The sequence below is a fragment of the Tachypleus tridentatus genome, chromosome 1 (assembly GCF_004210375.1).
Source record: "Tachypleus tridentatus isolate NWPU-2018 chromosome 1, ASM421037v1, whole genome shotgun sequence".
NCBI classification, from domain to species: Eukaryota; Metazoa; Arthropoda; class Merostomata; order Xiphosura; family Limulidae; genus Tachypleus; species Tachypleus tridentatus.
Window position 1 is genome coordinate 40,823,677 of NC_134825.1, and position 17,349 is coordinate 40,841,025.

The following is a 17,349-nucleotide window of genomic DNA, read 5'->3' on the forward strand; positions in this document are numbered from 1 at the left end:
ACACGCTTGTTTTATGTATACATTTTCCCTTTTTTATATATCGACACTTTAGTAATTCTTCTACCGATTTCTTTTCGAACTTTGCTTTTATTACTTGTTACTTCCTGTTCCCCTGAAAGTAGCCTGAGTGCTATATTGAACATTAAGGAGGAAAACATGATTCATAATTTCAGAATCGTATATAATTCGGCATATTAACCATTACTATACTTGTTCTATCCCAGCCGACCTGATGAGCCCTGATACTTGGAATGGTCATTTTAAACACTGGATATAGCAGATATGGTGTGATTGTCATATCGTTATGCTTTCTCCTTTACTTTCATTCTTATATCATTACGATTAAACTTAATAATATTATCATTTTTTTAAAATTTTTCTTAACTGTTTATGAAAAAAAAAATGTATGTGGGTTATAATTTTCTGGGTTACAATACCCCTAATACTATACGAGTAAAACAAAAAATGCCATGCAAACTGTCACCACCTAGGGTCATTATTGTTTTTATTTAAAGTTTACGGCAGCGGAGAAATCTTCCTATCATTTTGCAATTTCAAACAAAAAAAAATCAATATGAATCTTACACGTCAAAGATCGAATGTATTAATATAACACATGATCAAATATTTGGTAGCCATGTTCCAACAAGTACATGTTTCTGATAATATGATTTAATAGCCATATTGAAGGCCCGACATGGCCAGGTGGAGTAAGGCATTCGATTCGTAATCTTAGGGTCGCGGGTTCGAATCCCCGTCACATTAAAAGTGTTCGCCCTTTCAGCCATGGGAGCGTTCTAATGTAGCGACGAATCCCACTATTCGTTGGAAAAAGAGTAACCCAAGAGTTGGCGGTGAGTGGCGATGACTAGCTGCCTTCCATCTAGTCTCACACTGCTAAAATAGGGACGGTTAGCATAGATACACTTCGTGTAGCTTTGCGCGAATTAGAAAAACAAACAAACAATAATCATATTACAACATGATCGTGTTTTTAGTTAAACAATTCAACAACCATGTTTTATCAGGAACGTTTTTGCAGTATTGATTTAATAACTATATTCCACCAGATACATGTTTTTAGTAATTTACACAATATCACACTAAGTCCGGAGCTCACATTACTTGTGCCTGCAACTTACTCTTTGGTAATGCAGTATTAAACATAGTAGATGCTGCCCTCTAGCGAAATAGCAAATAATTTTATTTGGATAAATAATTTCACTATTTTAAAAATTTATTAAATAAACAAGCTGATAATAAATAAATTATGGAGATTCTAAGGACTTTCTGTATCCATTGCACGCGCTGAAAATAAAAAAAATACTCTAAGCTTCTAGACATCTTTAATAATTCACAATAGACAAATATATATTTTGAATTGATGTGGTATTTCCAAATGACGTCACAGAAACAAGCCAAACATCAAAGGAGATGTAAACTCTTTTTTTTTAAATAAAGATAAACACACAGTTTGAAGGTGAAGTTTACTTCCCTTCATTGGACGTTTTGCTTACACAGTATATATAATATTACCGTTTTTGTTTTCATCATGACTTGATTTAATCATTGTTTTATTGGCTGTTAATTTTTACTGTATCGTACATCCGAATAAATACTTTACATTGCTTATGCTTTAACTTTCTTGTACCTTTAGTGGTAGTTGTTATACCTCCATGGAGCATAATCATTCAGTTCGTCTCTGAATAAAACCGTTTTGAAATTTCTATATGTTGATTCGATACCTCAGTTTGATTATTATTTATCGTTTATAAATCTTTATGCCTAACCACGCCTTCTGCTTAAACCACACAACAGGTTTACACGAAGTAATTTATGACCTTGTTGCTATGCAAAGCCTGTCCTCTGTATTAAAGTTGGCATTTCCTAAAACATTATTTCAAGTGAGGTGTTCCAGGCTCGAGGATTTTCCCTTTTTTTCAACTGTGCTTTAAAACATCCCAGATTTTACGACCGACATCTATGAGACAAACTAGTTTATTATCGAAGACCTGATTATATTATAGGGGGTTGGATATAAATCATGAAATGGTCAGATGTATGCTTTCATTCAGCTAAACTTCTTTTTAATTTAATGTATATGCATCTATCATAAACTAACAATTATTTTATCCTAAGTTTCATATCAACATGCATAGATTTGGTCTTACTCCACTAAAATATGCTGATATGATAATACAAAATAATATTAAACACACAAAGAAATAAATATTATACGACAACTGAAGATTTCAGTTTCAAACACCAGCCTCGCTGTCTTTAGAATCTCTAATTGATGATGGTAATGTACGACAAAGTTCAGCCCTCAGATGATTGATCATACGTTGATATGGCATCTAAACAAACTGCACGCTGTAATTGATCATGATGTGATATGATATCGGTAAAAATTACCAGTCATGAGCTGGTTATGACGTTCTTACAAGCAGAAATAATCGTTTGATTTTGTTGTGACCTATAAGTTTCTTTAAATTATTGTCTGTGGCTTATTATTTGACGTCAATACTAATTACATTCTTCGATGGTTCTGGCGTCATTACAAACTGTAATCCTCAGGTGATTATAACGTGGCCATGTATTGTGTCAACATCATGAACTGAACTTCTTCATGAAATATACTGTATCTTTAGCCTTACAATTTTTTATGTATATTTTCGTAGAAGGAAATCCAATTTGAATTGCACTGTTACTGTCCTTGGAAATTGCCGCACAAAGATTAAAGTTTGACCAAAAACGTGTATTTTCATACTTCGAAAACAATAGTTCGCAAGAAGTTGAAACCTGTTTTAAAACACTTTTTTATGTATTTTTATATTTGGCCATCTCGCTAGAGAATCCTTAAACGAACCTACGTGTTTACTAGAGTATTTGTAACACATGGAAGTAGAGAAGTCGAAATATTTTTTTATTAATGAGACTTAAATAATGAAGTAGGTGACTTCGCATTCTGCGAGTTTTAGCAAAGCTTGAGATTTAAATTATAAACCTAATCATAGTTAAAACTTAAAAATTCAATTTTAGTGGCTTCAAGATTCTACTCAGTTTGAAGTGAAGAAAAATATTATATTCAATGGTAAACATTTCGTCCTGTTGAAAGTAACTAAGCCACATCTTCATTCGTCAAATAGGTATTCTTATTTACTGAGCCGTAATTTATATAGTTTCTTCTTCCTGGTCGAATAAAACTTAATTAAACTTCACCATATAAATCTTTCTAAACTCTGTTATAGTAGATCGATAATTTTGTTTTCAATTCAACTTATAAAACATAATCTCCAACTAATTATGGTATTACCATACGTTGGTATAAACTACATTCTTTAGTTGGTAATGATATGAACAAACAATGATAGAAGGGAAGGTAATTATCTGATTTTATTGTTACTTGCTGTTTGTATAAACTGGAGTCTAATCCTGGTGATGCTATGATTTTATATCGTGAGAAGTTTTTAGGGGTTAGTTGTTTCAAATCACAGATCGTGATGTGGTCTGGCGTAGAGTCTTAATAGCATTATGAAGTGATCACTATATTTGTACTTCTCAATTGACGATAATGTAACCTTGAAATAAAACAAATCGCAATTACTAATTAAATATAATGTCACTGACCACAGAACAAGACTGAAAAATTATTGTCTGTAGTCTGTTTGTTTGTTTTTGAATTTCGCACAAAGCTACACAAGGGCTATCTGCGCTAGCCGTCACTAATTTAGCAGTGTAAGACTAGAGGAAAGACAGCTAGTCATCACCACCCACCATCAAATCTAAGGCTACTCTTTTACCAACGAATAGTGGGATTGACCGTATTTTTATTATAACGCCCCCACAGCTGAAAGGGCCAGCATGTTTGGTGCGACAGGAATTCGAACCCGCGACTCTCAGATTTCGAATCGAACACTTCAACCTAATTGGCCATGCCGGACCATATAAACGATTTAAATTAATACTTGCGGCAGAATACAAATGATATTACAACATTAATTTATTATTACATACATATAGTAATGTGAATGTATTTCGTCGTACTATAAAAACACGCTTTCATAGCTCATTATGATGACGATATTGGAATAATATTTTGGGAATTAATGTGTAGTTTGACGCGGCCTCACTCGTATAATAATGTGATTGCTCTAATTAGTGAACTAAAATATTTAATATTTGCTTGCATTCAGATTTCTTATTTTTCTAATAGCAAACGGAACTAAAAATTATTTGTCATTTGTCACCAACTCTTGGGCTACTCTTTTATCAACGAATAGTGGGATTGACCGTAACATTACAATGTCCCCACGGCTGAAAGGGCGAGCATGTCTGGTGCGACGGGGATCGAACTCGCGATCCTCATATTACGAGTCGAACGCCTTAACCCACCTGGCCATGCCAGGCCTTGTCTGTAGTTAACCACAATATCGTATTTCTGAGCGTTAGTAAACATGTTTCAAATTTTAGACATTTTATCTTTTGTTGAGGTTGCATTGAGTTTTTTATGTTTCCGCAGAAAGACATTGTTTTCTATTGGCTCTTTTTCCAATTTCTTTTCAGTCGATCATCTTTCCTTTATTTCTCGGCGGGTTGACTTGAAACTTGATAGGATTATACCTTCACCTAATACACCCGAGATATGTTCTTATTTTTAATTTCCTGATATAGATCATTTTGAGGATTTTACGGGGTAAAAGATTAAACAACCCAGAAACGTATATTTTTGGCTCATGTGCAATTTACAGCAATCAAGATGAAAATTGACACAAATATACATTTTCACTGGCTCAACACAATAGTATACAAAAGATATGGATGTACCCATTATGAATCTTTTTAGGGGTCAGACCTAACAAAAAGCATGATTCGGGGAGTTTGATTAGTCAACTGTCCATGTTTTAAGGAATTTCATGGGAATTGGTTACAAAAATACTGAGGCCCGGCATGACCAGGTGGATAAGGCGCTCGACTCCAAATCTAAGGGTCGCGATTGAAAGCCCAGTCACACCAAACATGCTCGCTCTTTCAGCCGTGAGGGCGTTATGTTATGATCAATCCCACTTTTCGTTGCTATAAAAATGCCCAGGAATTGGCAGTTGGTGGTGATGACTAGCTGTCTTCCCTCTAGTCTTAGACTTTTAAATTAGGGATGACTATCAGATAGCTCTCATGTGGCTTTGCGCGAATTTCAAAAACAAACAAATAAACAAAATACTTTTCTACAGCGTAATCCAAGAGTCGCGGGTTCGAATCCCGGTCGCACCAAACATGCTTGCCCTCCCAGCCGTGGGGGCGTTATAATGTGACGGTCAATCCCATTATTCGTTGGTAAAAGAGTAGCCCAAGAGTTGGCGGTGGAGGGTGATGACTAGTTGCCTTCCCTCTAGTCTTACACTGTTAAATTAGGGACGGCTAGCGTAGATAGCCCCTCGAGTAGTTTTGCGCGAAATTCAAAACAAACCTTTTCTACAGGTTCCATATATCATCAAACAAAGATAGTGGACTTAACCATTTATATTAATTATCAATATGCCGCAAACAAAAAGCATAATTTTAATGTTTTAATCAATTAGTCCATCTTATTTAATCCAATTTACATAAAAATTGTTACACAGATACTTTTGCATCTTCCATAGATACGTATAGATAGAAAAATATGGGATATGTATATTTTGTTCACTTTAAAGGGCCAAAAGGTAAAAAAAAAAAAAAGATACATAATTTTGGGGTTTTGGTCAATCATTTAACTTTTTTTTACCAATTTAGACGAAATTTAGTCCATAGACGCTCTTTACAATTCCCAAACCGAGATGTAGACAGTTGTTTAATTTTTGTCCTTTGCTCAATTTTTTTAGTGAGGGAAGCACAGTTTGGGATTTTCTTTAACTATGCGTGTAGTCAAACAACGTACATGGAATTTGTATAAAGATATCTTTTGCAGGTCTAAAGCAATGATGTAGACAGTTTTCGATTTTTCTGTGATTTTTGTGATTGTTTTAGTGTCGAAAGTAGCCATGTTGGAATTTCGTGGTGGAGATATGTTGCATTCACCAGCAAACGTCGACGTCTTTAATGTATTTACATGTTTGAACTTTGTCTTTAGGCCATTCAATTTTTTTTTTTCTTAAGAACGTTTCATCTGTTTCACTGTTTGTATGAGAAGCAGATACACACAAAATATATTGAATGGCCTAAAGACAAACTTTATGGTTTAGAAAACCATAAAGAACGAAATAAAAACTATTTTATATTGAAAAAAAAGTCAGCATTCTTTAAACTATTATGACAATTGAACCCTACATTACATGGCTAAAAGTATGTGGACGCCCGACAATCACACCCATATGTGCTTGTTGAACATCTCATTCCAAAACCATTGGCATTAATATACAATTTGTCCTCCGTTTGCTGCTATAACAGCTTCCATTCTTCTGGTAAGGCTATTCACTAGATTTTGGAACACGGCTGCTGGGATTCGCTCTTATTCATCCATAAGAGCATTAGTGAGGTCGAGCACTGATGTCGGGCGAGAAGGCCTAGCTCGCAGTCGGTGTTCCAACTCATCCCAAAGGCGTTCGATGAGGTCAGGGCTCTGTGCAGGCCAGTCACGTTCTTCCACACAAACATCGGCAAATCAAGACTTTATGGACCTCGCTTTGTGCACTGGGGCATTGTCATGCTGAAACAAAAAGGGGACCTTCCCCAAACTGTTGCCACAAAGTTGGAAGCGCAAAATTCTCTAGAATGTATGCTGTAGTATTAAGATTTCTCTTCACTGAAACTAAATAGCCTAGCCTAAAGCATGAAAAACAGCCCTAGACCATTATTCCTCCTCCACAAAACGTTACAGTTGGCACTATGCATTCAGGCAGGTAGCATTCTCCTGGCATCCACCAAACCCAGATTCGTTCATCAGACTGCCAGATAGTGAAGCGTGATTCATCACTCCAGAGAACGCGATTCCACTGCTCCAGAGTCAAATGGCGGCGTGTTTTACACCACTCCAGCCGATGCTTGGCATTGCGCATGGTGACCTTAGGCTTGTATGTGGCTGCTTGGCCATGAAAACCCATTTCATGAAGCTCTTGACGAACAGTTCTTGTGCTGACGTTGCTTCGAGAAGCAGTTTGGAACTCAGTAGCGAGTGTTGCAACTGTGGACAGACGATTTTTATGCGCTACACGCTTTAGCGCTCGGCGGTCCCGTTCTGTGAGCTTGTGTGGCCTACCGCTTCATGGCTGAGCTGTTGCTGCTCTAAACGTTTCCACTCCACAATAACAGCACCTACAGTTGGCCGGGGCAGTTCTAGAAGGGAAGAAATTTGACGAGCTGACTTGTTGGAGGTGGTATCCAATAACAATGCCACGTTGAAAGTCACTTTGCTCTTCGATACGATCCATTATACTGCCAATGTTTGTATGTGGAGATTACATGGCTGTATGCTTGATTTTATGCTCCTGTTAGCAATGGGTGTGGCTGAAATAGCCGAATCCACTAATTAGAGGGGTGTCCACATACTTTTGGCCATGTAGTGTAGTTCAAGTAGACAGTCGAGGGGTGTCTTACTTGTCATTAACACCAGTTACATATTTGTCACAACATGGGGAACAAAATCAGTTTAATTCACAAAGTTAAAGAACCGTTCTTCTCGTTTCCTCATACATCTAGCCAGATCTTGGTTAAAATTATCTAATGTATAGAATTGTGTTCAAAAGTAGTAGTGGTTTACTTTCTGTCAGAGTGTTGTTTAATGTTACTAAAGAGCCATACATATCAAAATAATCGTATTGACTATACAAACTATAAAATGCTTAATAATTCCAGTAGGAAAACTGTCGAACTTCATCATCTACAACTGGAAAATGTTGAAGATGATTAAATAAAATAAAAGAAGTTTCGGTTATTGATTAATGACTAAGTTTAAAATAATATAAGAACATCACAAAACATTTTAAACGCCTTAACATGGTTAGGGGCGTTTGATTCCCGTAACACCAAACATATTATTCGTTGATGGTGGGTGGTGACTACTAGCTACCTTCCCTCCACTCTTACACTGCTGAATTAAGGATGGCTAGCGCAGATATCCTTCGTGTAACTTTGCGCGAAATTAAAAAACAAACACTTTCAACTACGTGGAAAAAGGAGGAAGAAACTGACCCCTGCTCTACAAGACCAAAAAATCCGACAAGGAGCGAACGTGAATTACTTGGGAAAACTTTAATTAGAGACCAACACGAACACAAATAAATGAATAATGATAATATCTATATGTATCTTAATATTTCGAAGTTAACACACACGTATATATATACAGGTAACTTAGAAGTTGAACAAGTGTAATGGTAGTTTAAACATCAAAATACGGGATACCGTTCAAGACCACAGCTTTTGATGTTTCAGCAAGAATTGAGATAGGAAACTTAGATTCAGACCAATAGAAAGTCAGCGTTTGTGTTTATTGATTATATTATTCACGTAATTTATTGCCAGATTTTTAAAAATTTGTTAATCTATAATTTCACATGTTTTCAGTTAGATCTAGTCCTTAATGAAACGATCTGAGGTTATTTGGTCAACGAATTAACTGTTTAAGTTAATTAATTGAAGAAGTTTCTGCCTTGTTTTTATTTAAAATAGTAAATCAGTTTTTAGTTTGTTCGTTATTTTTCGTTTATGTCCCCCGCTAGTACAGCGGTATGTCTTCGGATTTACAACGCAAAATTAGGGGTTTGATTCCCCTCGGTGGGCTCAGCAGATAGCCCGACGTGGCTTTGCTATAAGAAAACACAAAAACAATGTTCGTATATACATATATTGCATTAGCCTCTCGGCGAGTCAGTAATAAGCTGAAGGACCTATGACGTTAAAATTCAGGGGTTGATCTCTGCGAAGGGCACAGCAAGAATAACTCGCTGTACCAAGGTAATATATAACTTTTCCTCAGTAGATGTTAAATAAATTAAAAGGGAACCTTTACTTAATATTTAACCTGACTTGCTACTACGGTTTCATTAGCCGGGACCTTAACTGCTTTTTTGTTTGTTTGTGTAGATTTGATAAAATAACATATTACCTTTGAAAAATAATTATTGATATTATTTTTTTCGAAAAATCACAGTATTTTATCAAGTAAGTGAGGTATTTTGTTGTTTTTACCAAGTTAAACAAAGAGTATCTGTGTTTAAGATGAAAATTTACGATGCTAATGAGAGTGAATGGCATATCCCCCAAGTAGACATGACGTATGTGCACATATTCCTCCCACATTTATGTCTACATCATGCGTAAAACACCTGCTGAAAGCAACAGTGGCACAGTGACCTGACGGCCTTCAACCTTCTCAGTTATCTTTCTACTGGTTCTTTATTTGATGGAAGTCGTTTGGTCAGTACAAAAGCCCACACCACATACTTTAAGCGTGGGTAATTCAAATAAATAATATTATCGAATGGCTAGAGAAAAGACCAAGGCAGAGTAAACTTTTTATTCAGGATGGTGGGTGAACGTAATTACAGTTATGCTATTCATTAATTTTAGATTCAATTAATCACTCACTACTCTTTACTATGTTCCCCTCGTTGATAAATGTGATCGAAGTTTACTCACAAAAAAAAAACTGAAATGTTCCACGAGCTGTTATGAGGTTTAGGCTAGGAAGAAAAAAAAAAGCCAAAGCGTTAGTTTTGTCCAGTTATTTATAGTTTAACTTAAAAACAAAGAACTTTAGTTATGTTGTTAAAGCCTATCATAATGTCCCCCCGGTGGGACAGCAGTAATTCTTCTGATTTACAACGCTAAAATCAGGGGGTCGATTCCTCTCGGTGGACACAACAGATAGCTGGATGTGACATTACTATTCCCAAACATACATATACACACCTACCTCATTCGTTTGTTTGTTTTTGAATTTCGCACAAAGCTACTCGAGGGCTATCTGTGCTAGCCGTCCCTAATTTAGCAGTGTAAGACTAGAGGGAAGGCAGTTAGTCATCACCACCCACCACCAACTCTTGCGCTACTCTTTTACCAAAGAATAGTGGGATTGACCGTCACATTATAACGCCCCCACGGCTGGGAGGGCAAGCATGTTTGGCGCGACGAGGATGCGAACCCGCGACCTTCAGATTACGAGTCGAACGCCTTAACACGCTTGGCCATGCTGGGCCTCTATCTTATTCGTTTTCCACTTATCCGCTGTTTTAGCTTGTAAAAATGAACTCTAAACAACTCAAGATACTACCTCACTTTTCATTCATCAACTGTTTTACCTCGTGAAAAGAATTCCTGACCAAACAACTAAGATAATTCCCTTTTTACTCATCAATTGCTTTAACTCAGAGGAAAAACGTGACTAATCAAACAGTTAAAGTGGTAACTCTTGTCATTTATTAGTGAGTTTAGTTTACAAAAAGGATCCTTACAAAATAAATGATATTTTAAATCACTTCTAACTTATCAAAATGGGATCATAACAAATGTTAACATAAGTATAGATATTTTGGCATCACATGATGAAAAGGAATTTTATAAAAGAACGATCTTCTAACTTGCAAATTTTCATATGAAGGAGTTTGGAAAACAAGCGCGATGCTTAAAAAATCCATATTTTCAACGAGTTAAAAACAAAATTCTTATTAATTATTATACAGGATTTTAAGTTGTTAGTTACAAATGTCCTGAGACAAAATAGAAGAGTTCTTGCAAAAATTCAAATGAAATTTTAAGACAAGTTATCTATGGTGTTAGCAAATAAAACGATAGTTTCTATGAAATTAACGGAATAATTCGCCAGTTACCTGTGGTTTTAGTTTAATAAAAATAGTTGCCAAATTCTAGGTTATTTGCCAGCACACGTATACACACACACATTTATAATTATAATTAATTTTATAGAGAAGAGAAAATTAATTAATTAACGAAAAATATATTTGAAAAAATGCAGCCACAAAATAAATATTCAACGTTGGAGCATAAATCATAGGTGCGACATTATATAATGTGACGTGCGTTTTTGAGGATACACCTCAATTTCGCCATCCTCACATGCTTGAAGAAAAAGAGAGAGAGAAAAATAGGAAGTGTGGGTACTTAAGCCCACAAACACATCTTCACACCGCCTTTTGCTGTATGCAGCCAGGTAAGGAAAGGAAAAAAATAATTGTGATAAAATAGTAAGAAAGATAATTATGATACTAGATATCAACGGAAGGCACCTAAACTGTCTTTCAAATTGGTATTTCTGCCCCAATGTTATTTTGGACATAAATACCAAGATTTTAATGTGCTGCCATACTAAGCCTAACCAATATTATTAATATAGCTTCAATCCTCCATCCTTACATGCTACTATATGGACCTTCAAAGGCTTTAAGAGATTCACACAGTAGCTGATCTTATATAAGTCCATCTGTATGAGATACACAATTATCCAACTTCATATTATTTCTCCTCCATTAAATTTTAGAAATTACCTTCTTTGTATATAATATAATTTTATGTCATTATTTTCATATTTATTAAGTTTTTTATTTGCTATAAAAAAACTCAAACTTTTTTTATCAAAGCCATTGAAAATCGATTTTTACACTAAAATATTTATATAGATTCTACAAATTCTATATTGCTACGAAGTTTACAATATCTAACAATATCTGAATGTAGAATATTCTATATGATATCTGTTACGGTTTAGTAAAGAAAGGCGGTATATTTGAAATGTGAAATCGTTTATGTTATCATTAATATTACTATAGTTATTAATTATCTTAATATCTAAATCTAAATAATGTGCTTCAGTATTTGATTTGGAAGTTTTCTCAATTTGTATAACTGCAGGATAAATATTACCAGCACAATTACGTATTACTGGATTGTTAATACTAATTTTAATAGTTAATATATCTATGTGTTAAGGAAAATAATTACAGATTTATAAAGCTATTTCAAATTTTATTTTCTTAATAATAAAAATATAATTTAGCAACACAAGTTAAATAATTAGATCACATCACTATACCTACTGTTTATTTATGAATGTGGTTATCAAAAGTAATACATTATTTGTATAAACATTGATCGCTTGTTTGTTTTGGAATTAAGCCCCAAGCTACACAAATGGTTTCCTGTGTTATGCCCACCATGGGTATCGAAAACCGATTTCTAGCGGTATAATTCCGCAAACATACCGCTGTGCCAAGAGGATGGGGGGGATGTATAAGAAACCTGTGAATATGGTTTTGTATTATCAGCTGTACAAGTTTGATTTTCTTGTTTTGTAGGTAAATCAATAAATTGATTTATTAACGAATTTATTATCAATACGAAATCATTAAATGGATATAGTTGTAAACGATGAAGTGAAACCGTATATTTTGATTGTACCTGCTAACCGTGTTTTATTTACACTTTCCAATGTTTTTAAAACAGATTCATTTTTAATCATCCAGAAATTATTTATTATTTATATTTTGTTGTATTTTAACAAATAAATGATTCAGTACGTTGCTTAATAACACTGAAGGCCGTTTCAGTATTGTTTTAAAGAACTAGAAATAAAACGAAATTTTATGGGAAATAATATAATTGAAGTATTGCAATTTTTTGCAGTTCTAAATAAATGGTTAATAATATATTCTTTAGACATATTTTGTAATTTACAAGTTAGCTGGTATTTATATTATTGATAAACAAACTTACAGATAAAGCCGAAATTACAGAGACAGTATCGATTGGTACAACAACATATTTATTCTGTATTTTACAGATTTTAAATTTTAATTGAAAAATTGTTAACTTTATTGGATATTGAAATTAATAAAAGCTAATTTATCTTTAATTGTATTTACCATACGGGCCCAGCACGGCTATATGGTTAAGGTAGTCGACTCGTAATCTGAGGGTCGCGGGCTCGAATCTCCATCACACCAAACATGCTCGCCCTTTCAGCTGTGGGGGTGTTATAATGTGATGGTCAATCCCACTATTCGTTGGTAAAAGAGTTGGTGGTGGGTGGTGATAACTAGTTATCTTCCGTCTGGTCTTACACTGCCAAATTATGGATAGCTAGCGCAGATGGATCTCGTGTAGCTTTGCGCAAAATTCTAAACAAACCAATTATTCATATGATATCTCCATTCTAAAACCAATTTGTAGAATAATTAAATTTTAGAATATAATCATTATTTATTTTTTTTTTACATTTTATAGCTATTATGTACTTAACACCTTTATTCCATGATTTTTCGAAGTAACGATAAGATGGTAACTTGTTTACATTATTTATATATAACTTATTTTTAAAATATTTATAATTATACATATAAGTGGTCCTTAGTACATAAAGTTACATTCCGCACGTCTTTGACGTCTTTGTATCACAAAATGTACCTATTATATAATTTTAGGTTACATGTACACCAAATTCTGCATTTCCCCCTCGGTTTTGTGGTTATGTTATTACATTAAAACCATTAAGTGGTGTATGTTCTCTCCTTTGCCATGCCGATAATTTCACCCTGGTTCTACTGCTATACTGCCAAGCCTGATTTTGGTCACTATAACTATTGTTGCTGATACGACTGTATGCCATCCTTCAAATGCTAACCTATCTTCTGCAATCGGTTTGGCAAGTATTTGTTTGCTATTCCAAACAAAAGTCAAGAAAACAGAGGCAGTGACAGATAAGCTTCGTTAAGCCTTCCTCAGCTATATCTTTCGACATAACTCGCGAAAGCCGCAGAGACAACGGCTTTATAGCGCCAAGGATTCAGATTTTGTATGTACAGTCACCAATGTGTTTTGTGGGATTTTGGATTGGAACATAGATTTTCACTCTCTTATAGCTTGAAAACTAGTATAAATTCGGCAAAGCTGGCAAACAGTTACTATTCCTTATATCACAAGGAGTTCAAACTATTCTTAATTAAAAGAGAAATTGCAAGAATGCTTTGTCTGTGAATCATTCTATCAAAAATACGTCTCACAGACAGGTTATTAAGTCTATTAAAAGCCTTGATATTATTCAAATTTTAGGATTTGTATCTTATTATTATTATTCCATTGTTACGTATTATAATTTATTTCGGACAAGTCTCCGATTTATTGTGTCACTATGTTAACGTATTACTATTTCAAATAACAAGAAACTTGAATATGAACTTAGTAGTTAATTAACTGTTAATATGTATCCAATTTTTGATATTTGCCAACAAGATTGATACACAAAATCCCCTTTTTTAACACAAATATATTTCAATACACAAATATAAAAATAATAAAATTTATAATAACGGTTATTACTAATAACTATTATAAATGATGGTTTATATACAACATGTTTACAAACTCTACTGAATTTTCTCTCTGGTCTAGAACTGAATATTTTATTGACGATCAAGGTCCACGACGAGCAAATTAATTCTGAGCTGGTATGTCATTACTCGCTTAATTAAGCTAGCTTGTTTGACTGGCCTAACGCCGTTTATAAGCTGTCTTTTACCGAAGGAAATAGTTAATGTTCTCGTAGAAACACTGTGGTCTAAAGATGATTCACTGAAGTTGAATTATTTGTAATATTCGAAATCTACAAACGTTCATAACACAATTCCTAGTTTTCCGATTAATAAGTGGTAATCACAATTATATTTTCCGACACCTATATAGCACACTTACTGTAGCTATCAAATAATATCTTTCTACTGTTTCTCGGCTGGCTACTTTTTTATAACGAATCACGCCAGTTTGTAGTAATTTCAACAATGTACTAGCGCGTTTTTCGTGAAACAAATATTGTTGTTTTTACTCAAGAATTTTCTACAAATTTCGAGAATAAGCGGGACTTGCATTATACACAGTCAAAAATATACGTCATAGGCGAAAAAGAAAACTACACTAAAACAAACGTAGGCGTTAAAATAAATATACAACAATAAATCTGTTGCACCACTAAGAAGGCTACTAGTTTTGAACTAAATGCATACATATTCAAGTATGTTTTCGATTTCTTACTTGCTTATTTATTTTTAAAGAATCATTTTTAAATGTGGTAATTACATTTAATTAACAAAAAATACCCAATTTATACTTTAAGGTTCGAATATCTCCTCTTGATCCACAGAGGTCACAATCTGCTAAATAAGATCCTTATTATTCCCAATAACTTTTATATTTACTCAAAAGGAGGACCCTGCCAAAATTTATTAAATTAAGCATTATTATCGCTAAATAATTCAATAGAATAGGTTTTTCTTGTTCACAAATCCACATAATGGGTCAGCTGTGCTCAGTCTACTACGGGTGTGGAAACCCGGTTTCTAGCACTGTAAATCCACTGGGGTACTCAATTGAATAGCAAAAGGGGGCCCTGAAAATTTGCTCAATAATTTTTAAGGAAGCAATATATCGTTTACCCCCACTATATTTTGTTTGTTTGTTTGTTAAGCACAAAGCTACTCAATGGGCTATCTGTGCTCTGCCCACCACGGGTATCGAAACCTGGTTTTAGTGTGTAAGTCCGCAGACATACCACTGTGCCAATTGGCACCACTATATTTAAAAAATTGATATTGCATTGAGACATAATATAGGATGGTATAATGCAATTAGAAGGTAAACTGTCTATGTTTAAAATAAATCATGTACTAATACACGAACAAGATGGCTTTCGTTTTCAGACACTCAAGAAAACACTCCAGGGTAATTGCCACATTTTAAAATATACAGATGCATGCACAATGCTATGCATGAAGAAAGACAAATTATTACACCCAGTCGCTGTCATCACCAAATGTTAAACGTCTTTCAACACTGAAAGTATATAAGTAGAATAAAAATCTTAGTTAACAAACTGAAGTAATTTTCCTTTCCTCGGTTGCTGTTAACTCAAATGTTTTTTATGCTATTTTTTGCCGCGGCTTATCCTTATCAACGTGCATTCTTTTCATGTAAATGATATAGGAAATCTAATAGTGATACTCTGGAAGTAATCTCGACAGGCATCTCCGGTTATTCAGCAAATTAACATAATTCTGATGATGTCTCTCTAAAATCCTCCAGTTGGTCAATTTCTTACCAACCTACTTTCAAAGGTAATCATGGTGAATGACCTTTGGTTTGGACAATCAGCTTTTATGCATTCTGCTATGTTGCTTTTAAGTTTGAAGGTTTCTTTTACCTTGTACTATTGTACTTGTTGTCACTTAAAGTCCAACGTGTGGCAGAGTAACTGTAATGTAGTGCACAGAAATTTCGTAGACAGACTAAGACAATGCTTAGAACACGTTAAACGTACACCCGTTCTCTTTGCTAATTATCCAATTAGTATGTTGTTTCTAGAAGCTTCACATCGTAAAAGTGATTTCTACTTACTTACTGTTAAAATGAATACATATTTTTGTTTTATCTCCATATCAGATATACCAATGATACTGTAGAACTAATGTTGACCAACATGTTATAAGACTTCCCATCAATAAATATGTTGACTTGTGGACTAGTTTCTTTTAAAAATTCCCTGTTGGATCAATAGTAAGTTAACGATATTTCAATACAAAAGCCGGGGCACAAGATAACTCATTGCATAGCTTTGGATAGAAATTTGAAGAACTCATTGAAATACTTCACTTTATTTGTTTATTTTATCTAACTCGGGACAGATGAGTATTCTTATCTTCAAAACTGGTTTATTACCAATGACTGATTCACAATTCTGGATGTAATGTTCATGTTTTTCACACGTATAGCAGTTTTACTGTCATCCCTTGGAATAATTTGTATTTCTCAAAGGCTTGTGTGCAGTTTATGATAATATGTCATTTGAAACACCTTCTATCTAATGGTAAATATCCTCTATTCTGAGTAAATAGTTTCCAAGTAAAGCCTTCTGTCTACTGTTTTTGGAAATATGCCTTTAAAGTGTAATTGAAACATCTACATGTAGTTATATCTTCTAAGTCTCCACCAAAAAACGTTTATATTTCTGCACTATATTGTTTGTCTATTTAATAATTACTGGATGGAAGTTTCAGTTGTTCTTCGAAGACTTTAAGAGATTCAAGTTCCATCAGCGACTATTCCTTAAATAGGTACAACTATTCCATTTTATCTTAACTCACACATATTTATTTGTTACGGAAACTGAATTTGCCATGTGCCAACAGATTTCACAAAGAGCATCTGAGAAGATAACAGTACATGTCTTTCGATATTTGACGCAAATTTGGCCAAGGTGTCTTCTCTCTTTCTTACCCGCTCGTAAATCTTGCTTTAGAAACCTCTTTCTAATTTAACATCTATTTGATAATGTTACTACCAATGTTTGATAATTGTTGCACCTCTCTGTTA